Source organism: Schistocerca piceifrons, chromosome 6 (assembly GCF_021461385.2).
Source record: "Schistocerca piceifrons isolate TAMUIC-IGC-003096 chromosome 6, iqSchPice1.1, whole genome shotgun sequence".
NCBI classification, from domain to species: domain Eukaryota; kingdom Metazoa; phylum Arthropoda; class Insecta; order Orthoptera; family Acrididae; genus Schistocerca; species Schistocerca piceifrons.
The window spans coordinates 361,174,191-361,184,681 of NC_060143.1; the positions used below are offsets into that span (position 1 = coordinate 361,174,191).

A 10,491-nucleotide genomic window follows, 5' to 3' on the forward strand; every position below is an offset into this window, starting at 1 on the left:
TGTGAACAGCACAGTGAACTCATTCTTGCAGCCAAACCGGACACGAAGCCAACATCTGTCACAGTAATACAACTCAATATGCCTACTAGCCATTCACATAACGGAAAAACTGAAAGAATGTATGATAAGATTAAGGGAATTACTCGGATAGTTAAGGTTTAGGGAACTTTAATTGTGATGGGTGACTAGAATTCGATATAAGGAAAAGGAAGAGAAGGAAAAATAGTAGGGGAAGATGGTCTGGGGAAAGAAATGGAAAAGGGAGCCTCCTGGTATAGTACTACATGGAGCAAAATTTAATCGTGGCCAACACTTTTTTAAGAATCATAAAAGAAGGTTTTATACGTAGAAGAGACCTGGGGACATACGAGGATTTCAGTAAGACAGAGATTTCGAAACTATATTTCAAACATTAACACGTTTCCAGGAACATATGTGGACTCTGGCCATAGTTTGTTGATTATGAAATGCAGATGAAAACTGAAGAAACTGCGGAAAGGTAGGAATTTAGGAAGATGCAACTTGGATGAATTCTTGGAACGAGAGGTTGCTAATAGTTACAAAGGGAACGTTAGGCAGCGTTGGATTGAAACAGTTGAAAGGAATGCAACAGAAGACGAATGTGTTCAAATCGCTCTGAGCACTATGGGACTTAACTTCTGAGGCCATCAGTCCCTGAGAACTTAGAACTACTTAAACCTAACTAACCTAAGGACATCACACACATCCACGCCCGAGGCAGGATTCGAACCTGCGACCGTAGCGGTCGTGCGGTTCCAGACTGTAGCGCCTAGAACCGCTCGGCCACGAAGACGAATGAATAGCTTTGAGAAATGAAATAGGAAAGGTAGCAGGGGATGACATAGGTAAAAAGACAAAGCCTAGTACGAATCCTTGGAAAACACAGGAGGTATTGAATTTGATTGATGAAAGAAGAAAAAAACGCCGCAAATGAAGCAGGCAAAGGGGGTACAGACACCTAAATAAAATGACAGTGACAGCAAATGGAAGTAAGGTAATCAGGAATGACTTTAAGACCAATGCAAGCCTGTAGAAACATGCATGACGAGGAGTTAGAAAGGTGCGCTTGTAAGAAAATCATTGAGATTTCTGGAGACAAGCAGCTGTAGGAATAGCAAGACTTCAGATGGGAAACCAGTACTAAGCAAAGATGGTAACGCTGAAAGGTGGAAGGAATATGTAGATGGACTATACAGAGCAACAAACTTGAGACAATGTTATAGGAAGCGAAGGGGAAGTAGGTGAAGATGAAATAGAAGATACGACACTGCGAGAAAAATTTGACAGGGCAGTGTAAGATCTAAGTGGAAGAAAGGTCTCTGGGATAAATAATATTCTCTCAGATTTACTGAGATCGGTAGGAGAATCAGCCACGACAGCACTGTTCCACCTGGTGAGAAAAATATGTGACACAGGCGAAAGAGCTCCTAAGACATCAAGGAGAATGTAATAACTTAAATTCCAAATGTGGAAGGTGGTGACGGGGATGAATACTATTGAACGAATAGTTTAATAATTCATGGTTGTAAAATATAGACATGAAAACTGGGAGAAGCCGGCCTTAGCGAAGACCAGTTTGGGTTCCGGAGAAACGTAGCAACAGGTGAGGGAATAGTTACCCTACGTCTTAGAGTATAGCAAAGGCTGAAGACTGGAAAATCCTACTTTTGTATCATTAGTAGATTTAGAGAAATCTTTAGACAATGTTGAGTGGACTACACTCTTCGAAATTTAGAACGTAGCAGGGACAAAACAGACGGAGTAGAAGGTTATTCACAACATGTACATAAACCAGACTGCAGTCGAACGGCATGAGCGGGAAGCAGTAGTTGAGAAGGGAGAGAGACAGATTTATACGTGTCGTCCAGGTCATTCAACCTGAACAGTGAGCAAGCAGCAGAGGAAACCAACGAAAAATTTGCAAATAGAGAAGATGTTCACGGAGAAGAAATAAAAAACTTGCAGTTTGTAGATGACACTGCAGTTCTGTCTCAGACGGAAAAAGATATGGAAGCGTAGTTGAACGGAATGGATTCTGTTTTGAAAAGATTATAGGGGCATTCAACAATTCAACACATTTTTTTTTCTGAAAGCAAATTGGTTTTATTAGGGGTTCCAATACACCGTATTACATCCCACACTTTCGGCTATAAAACCTTATTTTTCAACGTAATCCCAGTTCAGTGCGACGGCCTTACGCTACATTATTGGGAGGACCTGTATACCCGTGAGGAGAAACCCTACAGTACACACCTCTGATTACACCAACTGGCTGACGAGAGTATCAGCACTACCAACAGAGACGTCCAGTTGTGCAGCGAGGTGTCTAACTGCGAAGTGTCGATCGCCTCGAATAAGAGTGTCTGCACGTTCCAAAATTCCAGGTGTCACAGCTGTGTGTGGCTGGCCGGCATGTAGTGGACTGGCAGATCTCCGTAGGCATTCTGGAATGGCCCATGAATATCTGAGATGCTCTGGTTTTCCGTCAAAAGAAAGGCAATGACAGCTCTCTGCTTGGGACACACCCCCGTTACATACGCCATTTTGAATGCTATGTATAGCGCCACAGCTCATCTGAACTTCGTGAAAATATAGTAGCTGAAGCAGGACTATTCCACGATGTCCCACAACAAGTTCCGCATTTTTTAAACCGAACTTAGCAGAGAAAAAAACGTGTTGCGTTGCTTATTGAACGCTGCTCGTATGATGAACGTAAACAAAGTTAAACAAAGCTAATGGAATTAGTCGAATCAAATTCGGCAGTGCCCAGGTACTTAGATTAGGAAATAAGATGCTAAAGGAGCATATAAGTATTGCTATTTGGGCAGCAAAATAAATGATGATGGCCGAAGTAGAGAGGATATAAAATTCACACTGCCAACATCAAGAAAATCATTTCCGCACAAGAGGAATTCATTAGCATCTAATGTCATTTTTAGCGCTAGAAAGCCTTTTCTGGAAGTATTTATCTGAAATATAGCATCGTATAGAAGTGAAACGGGAACGATAAGCTGTACAGAAAAGAAGAGACTAGACTGATTTGAAATGTGGTGGTACAGAAGACTGATGAGTAGAGAGAGTGAGTGAGGAGGAGGTACTGAATCTATTAGAGGAAACAAGAAATTTATGACACAACTCGAATAAAAGAAGGGAACGGTTGATAGGACACGTGCAGAAGCATCAATTAGTATAGTGAAGAGAAGTGTGAGAGGTAAAAATTCTAGAGGGAGACCAAAAGATGAATACGGTAAGTAAGTTCAAGAGGATGGATGTTGCAGTAGTTATTCAGAGATGAAGAGATCAGCACAGGGTCGACAAGGAAGAGACCTGCACATCCCAGTCTTCAGAACGGAGACTGTAAAAACAAGAACTTAACTATGTTTGTATCAAAAAATTCTGCAAATTTTCGTTCCTAAATAAAACGCCGAAGAAGCAGTAGGGTTTTTAAGGTTTGTGTTCTTGTCCGTTTTCCACAAAACGTGTGACTTGGTGTGCTGGTGTGACTGGGGCTAAATCCATTACAGTTTCCTTGGTCCAACGGTACTACTAAGTTCTAACCGAAGGCAGACAATCGATGTAAAAGGACCCACCACAAAGCTATCAACCAATGATACATAAGCCTTTCAGGACCTTATGAATTTGTGAACACTCGTGAAGAGCGCAGAAGCCCAAAAGATTTAGAATCGCAACGTCCATCCTAGGTCTGAGTGGTCCTGAATCTCAGAGCGTGCATCAATACTGGCATTTTACATGCTGATCAGGTATCGGTACACCCTTCTTGTCAATATTGTCATTTTGCAGTCAGTCGTACGCCTTCTAACGTAATCAAGACTTTATGGTGATAGTCACCGTGTCACAATGAAGTTTGTGGTGCAGGTTGGTGAGCAAATCATTCCCATTCCTTCCCTACAAAGATATACATCGAAGCGGTTATCTTATGACATAAACAGCTGAACAGCATGGACATATGGACTGAACACGAATCAACACTGCTTGGTCCCAATAATCCTCATTAAAATGTAACTAAAGTCTCAGCCCAACTGTTCTTATACCTTTTCGTGTAGGTATTACAATCAACACATACTTCAGACACGTGCAAATACATCAATAATAAAACGTCCTGTAGACATCAATAATAGTTTGCTCAAATGTTCAACTAAACTGCTGAGGTCATCGGTCCATAGAGTTACACGCTACTTAAACTAACTTATGGTAAGAACAACACACACACCCATGCCCGAGGGAGGACTCTAACCTCCGGCAGGTGGGGCCGCGCAATCAGTGACATGGCGCCTCTAACCGAGCGGCAATATTAGTTTGTAAATAATGTTGGTACGAGGTACTCTCCCATCAGCTAATATCTATGTGTGATACAAAAATGACTATATACACTTTATCAAGTGAAAATATCACTGCGATTAAAAAACGCAAGAAAACCAGATTGAGGCTGGAGTTAATAGAACTACATCTCAGCTAATTTACTTAATACTGCTCATCCGTATTTATTAGGATTTACAGTATTTCAATGCATTATTAACTTATCTTTTTTCGAAGTGTTGTTACCTTAATAAACAACCATAACTATCTCATGCTTCCGTTAATACGCTAATAACTGAAAAATTCATTAACGTTTCCCAGTTTGTAGAAACTTGTGAAAAACTGTACGTCTACTAGACAACTTATATCAATGTATAGCTATAACACGGATCTCTAATGCAGTTTGCGGTCAACAGTGATACCAGCATCTTACAGCACACAGGACATTGGTTGGAAGCTGGTGCCAATAGCACAACTAAATTATTATTTGTAGGTAACGTGCAATCATGTAATACGTAGCTGAGCATTATTTAGTGAAGATATTGAAATCAGTTAAATAGGTAGTTTTACGTCTAGATCTTTGTTACTGTCCAGGCAATTTAACATCCCAAATAAGTGAAGGACGTCACCTGTTCTAAAGTCACATTATCAATAATGATTTTGTATCGGATCGGATCTGTATCCCAGAAATCTATCACTTTAGTTTTGGTTTTGAAACTCTCAAGATTGTATCGTTTACAAAAGTAATTCAGGTAGTGTAGTGCACTTTGTCAGTCGTCATATTTTTCTGGCAATACCAAGACATCATTTGCATAAAGTAAAACATTTAACATGGTGTCTTTTTATATTTTAATACCTTTTCGTATGTATTGCCTCCAATTTAGGATAATGTCATTACTGAATATATTGGGCACTACTATCGTACTCCTCATTTATTAAAATTTCCTCTCTTTTTGTTTCAGATACATTTACTAGAATTTTTTATTCTTTGTATAGGCACCTTGTGGCATTTACTAATTTTACATTATGATATGTATAATATACATTCCAGCGCATATATGTTATACGTATGTATAATACATTGCAGTAAGAATATGAAACATGCTCGCGCTGTGGGTTTTATTCAGAAATGACATTTCCAGGCAGAAACATGTGGTTGTAGTGGCTTTCTCAGAATAATAAAATATCCTTGTTTTTAGGTCTGCAACGCTTTATTACTTTAGACAGGGATATTATATCACAATAAAACAGCAATGAGTATAGAAGCAGAGTCCGTCCATTTTTAATCCTCCTTGAAATTTCGAAGAATGGCGAAGAATGAGTAAGAGAGGTTTAAAATCTGAAAAAAAACATATAGCTTGTAAGCAACTTTTGTGAACAAATAAATCACACTTCACCGCTTTACATTAATCTATATTTTACTGTTTCACACAAACACGCACGTACAAGCATTGAATTACTAACATACACCCTCACTTTTCGCCTGATAATAGTGCTGATTCATTGTGGTCTATGTTTTACAAACCAGTAGAAAAAGGCACAAACTTATAAATTTATATGTTGGCTGCCTTAAGTTTCAATACCACTTGGGCAGCTGATATAACATAAATGTTTATTAATTCAGAGAAGTTATTCATTGGTTACTGAACTCATGGTGCAACCGTTAAGAGACATCACACCTTATAGAAAGAGTAGATATAGAGTTACCTGTGTTCTTTTTCACTATTTCAATTCTCTCATTTACATAAACTTAATGTTTTAATATGATTAGCTCAAAAATTCAAAGGGGATTGCTTTCAGGTTAAGAGAACAAAATATAATTTCAGACATTGACTTTGATGCAGATATTCAAACTAAACTGAATAAAGACATGCAAACAGGTAACACTTGCATGTTTTATTACTAGAACGAATGCGCTCTGCGTGGTCTCTCTGGGCAAATTTGTAAAATCGTTCTACGTATCTCGTCGTCGTGGACAATGAATAACGCACTTGTATATTCAATCACTACTGAACAGAGATATGAAATTCGTACGTAAACGTAAGAAATGTAATACTATTTTATATTCAGCGTAACATAGACAGCTATATGAAGACAATTTCATCTGTCTAAAAACAGGTCTACGGTAATCAAAGTAAGCGATGCTTACAGAACTGTTACGTTAAGGTGACAAATTTATGAATAATGTTTGGTGTACCGCCCTTTAAGGCATCAGCGAGAAAATGTCATCTATCATGAGAGCATTTTGAAGAAATTATTGAAGTTCCAGAAAAATTTCTTCAAGGTAGGATTCTCACATGTTTACAGAACAATACGAAAGATGCAATTGTCTTCATGGCATTTTTGTAGCTTACTTTAATCAAGGAGATTTCTTTTGGGAACATGAAAGTGGAATATCCTATGGCTCGCGTCAGGGCCAATGGTAGGCATTCGCTCACAAATAGCTATCAAAAGCACTTGACAGATAAGTAAGCTCACTGCGAGGGCAGAAATGCTCGCCTAGTCATTCATTCGGACACCCTCATATGACTCATTTTAGTGTGTATGCCTGTGTGACAAACCGTAATGCTGAACTGGTGTCAATTTTCTTCACTCAGCGAAAAGTATGGTGTAACATAAGACATTTTTGTTGTTCTATGGATACTTAGAGAGGTAAAAGAAAGAGATATGGTGCAAAATGATACTTGAAGAGGTGATCTCGGTGTTACAGGGATCGAGTACATGAATACGATATGCACGTTGTGCATCAGTTCGTATCGTCAGCAGTCGAGACCAAAATGAGATCAGGTCTTGCTATTCTCGTAAAAGTTCTCGATTATCGAATGTGTATTCGTTACCGATTGTTTCCATACTACACTTGCTTAGGGAATTCGGGTAACAGCTATCACTTGTGCACTTGCTATACGAAAAGGAATATTTCATTGTAAGATGTATTTCAAAAAACCGTATTCAATCATATACAGCTTATATTACAGCAATGGTTCAATTTCTCTACTCCGCGAATCGATCTGATAACGGTTAGACTATGCAAAATTCCCAATCCCTGTTCGAGAGTGCTACCTGCTGCCAACTACAGCTCCCAAGTTTCAAAAGGTGCTGTTTTGTTACGTCTCTCTGCTCAGACACACAACAAATTCTATGACACTGACAAAAGTCGGGCGATTTTTGTGGTTATACACACGAAGAAAACTTCCTCACCGCCACGAAGGACTCCCTGGAGAGAGGGAAGAATCCTGCAGCAGTGATGCATAGTGGCCGCTGAGATCTCAACATGAGTAGCAGCAGCGACCGTTTGATGGACGTGGAACATTCGTGTAGTGACGTCACCGCATCGTATATCGCCAGCGTCAAATTCTCGCACTGAAACATCACAACAGCAGTCACTACTATCTCTTGTGTAAAGAAAGGAGGACAAGACAGGACAATAACAAAATGTCAAAAATGCTTACAAATGTTTTAAATATAGTCATCTAAATGTATGCCTAGAAAGGCACTCTATGGTGAGTGGCGGAGAGAGCTTTGTGAATCACTGTCGCTTTCCACCTTTCATGTTCTAGTCGCGAATGATCCACTGGAAGAACAATTGTTGGTAAGCTTCCGTGCGAGCTCGAACCGCTCGGATATTACATTCATGGACCTTTCGCGAGATATACATAGAAAGAAGCAGTATATGGGTTGACTCTCTTAACCGCCTTCATTTATAAAAAATACACCAAACCAGCGGATAACGCCAGAAAATACAAATGAGGGAAACTGACTGTTCCTTTTCAGCAGAGGGAAGGTAAGGTTGATGGGATACGAGTACGTGTAGTCGCCCCGGCTCGATGGCAGGGGGGGGGGGGAGGCGGAGTGGACAGGGGTCGACCAGAAGAGGTCTGGCACGGCGTCCTGAACACCATCAACCAACCAGAAGGCTACAAGAAGGGACAGTCAAGGAAGGAGACAGTTGTAAGCGCGAAATTTCATCGTGTGACACAACAGTGGTAGGTAGGGGAGACGGAAGCTGGAAACAAGGACAATGCAGTAGCCGGCCGGAGTGGCCGAGCGGTTCTAGGCGCTACACTCGCTACGGTTACAGGTTCGAATCCTGCCTCGGCCATGGATGTGTGTGATGTCCTTAGGTTAGTTAGATTTAAGTAGTTCTAAGTCTAGGGCACTGATGACCTCAGATGTTAAGTCTCATAGTGCTCAGAGCCATTTGAACCATTTGAACAAAGCAGTATCAGGCGCTGGTTCCGCCGGATGCTTGAAATAACTTGAGGGTGTGTTAGTGGTGCACCGCGACAACGGTCGAGCCAACTACGCCAGGCACATTCCAGCTGAGCGGGGGATCGCACAAAAACCCAAGGAAGTAATTGACGAAACAGGAACGGTACTGTGGACGTCATTCAGTCCCCGCATGTTCATTCTTTAAGAGGGCCCAGAGACAGAGCCGCGATTTGTCCCAACTCCATAAAGGTAGGCGACTGTCCATCCTTTGACCAGACTACCGCTTGAGTCTCGGCTGCTAGGAAACACACGTCCTCTGAGCGAATGAAAAGTTTACGGTTCTACTACGGATGGAGGGGCACGAAAGAAATAGGCAACTAGTTGCCACCCCAGTATGCAGACTTCACGAACACCGGCGCAGGTCAAACCACAGGTGTCATCGTCCACAGAGCTACAGATGGAGCATAAAGGAGGGTCCATCAAACCAATCTCACGCAAATTATGATTAGTGGCGAATTTTTCACAGTCGACGTGATACCATGTCACTCTGACTGATGTCGGGAGGTACGGCTGCTGAAGGTCGCGCCATATCTCCGTCCACCTCGTTAATGGATACTTGATTCAACTTTTTTGCAACGGACGCTACGTGGTAATTAATGTAGAAATCATTTGGAAGTGGAGGGAACGTACATGGGAGGCCAGCTAAGGTCCTCAAAAAAAAAAAAAAAAAAAAAAAAAAGAGAGAGAGAGAGAGAGAGAGAGCGACAGATGCGCAAATAGAGGAACAATATGTCCTATTGACGCCAGCGGGGAGATGAAGGCCGGCGTGTAAATGTCCAAGAGCTGTCGCGTGAGTGAATTCCCTGTGCCCGATCCTCGGTCATCCGTATACGCCTCCGGTTCGGCCCAAATCCCCACATACCGCACACGACAGATGTAGTCCCCTCCTTCCACTATCCTCTGCTCTCAGCTATTCAACTGAGTCCAGCAAGCATTCGGACAAGTAACTATCATTTTGCCGACAAGGTGCATATATTCACATATTTATATGTGTGGAGTCCAATCTTTCGAACTTAAGCGTAACTGTCTCTTCTTCCGGCACTATGGCGATATTGTGCTGATTTCTGTCCACAGATACACTACGTGGATTGTGTAGATGGGTACACCAATTAATTTCAATTTCAATTAATGTCAATAATATCTGTATATTTCCTCCTTGTTATCCTCATTTCCATTTGCATATCAGCACTGTTTCTCCTGCCCAAGCAGGAGTATCCTTGGCAATTCCTGCATCCTCCTTCGTGGCTTGTTAGGCCCGTCCTATTACACCTTGTGAGCCGCATCTGTCAGGAAAGGAAAACTCCACGGAAAAATCAGTTTTTAATTTTCCTGAGGCGAAAAAAAATTCAAAAGCAAAATGACATCAGTTTTTAATTGTCTTGAAGCCAAAAACCTCAGAAAAAGCAAACTGAAAGCTATTTCTGACTGTCGTGTGACGGGGACAAGACATATTCAATGTGCTGCCCATCATTTGCCACTACAAGTTGAAATCGATAAAGAGCATGTTCCACAACGGACTGGAGTATCTCGGGGTCACGTTCAGAATTCGTTGCACGGCGTGTGCCTTCAATTCACTACGTTTGTAACTGGAGCACTGAACACATCTTTAACATAACCTCACAGCTATAAGTCACACTCAATGATAATTAACTGAAACTCTCAGCTGCCGACAGGTGTTGTTAATATACCTCGATGGTGACAGCTGAAAATGTGTGCCCCGACCGGGACTCGAACCCGGGATCTCCTGCTTACATGGCAGACGCTCTATCAATCTGCGCCATCGAGGACACAGATGAATGCGTGCAAGGGACAAGTCCCTGCAGTCGCTGAGGGTTTCAGTTAATCGTCATTTATTCTAGAGAAGCTGCACGGTCATCAATGGTA

At 41.4% G+C, this 10,491-nt stretch overlaps 1 long non-coding RNA gene across 1 annotated transcript; it reads right to left on the reverse strand.

Annotated features, from left to right (window-relative positions):
* Positions 1 to 5,527: 5,527 nt before the first annotated feature.
* On the reverse strand, positions 5,528 to 7,659 carry LOC124802459. The gene is made up of 2 exons (XR_007017124.1): positions 7,537 to 7,659; positions 5,528 to 5,677 (listed from the first exon to the last, which is right to left on the reverse strand). It is a non-coding gene; the product is annotated as an uncharacterized LOC124802459 (long non-coding RNA).
* Between the last annotated feature and the right edge of the window lie 2,832 nt (positions 7,660 to 10,491).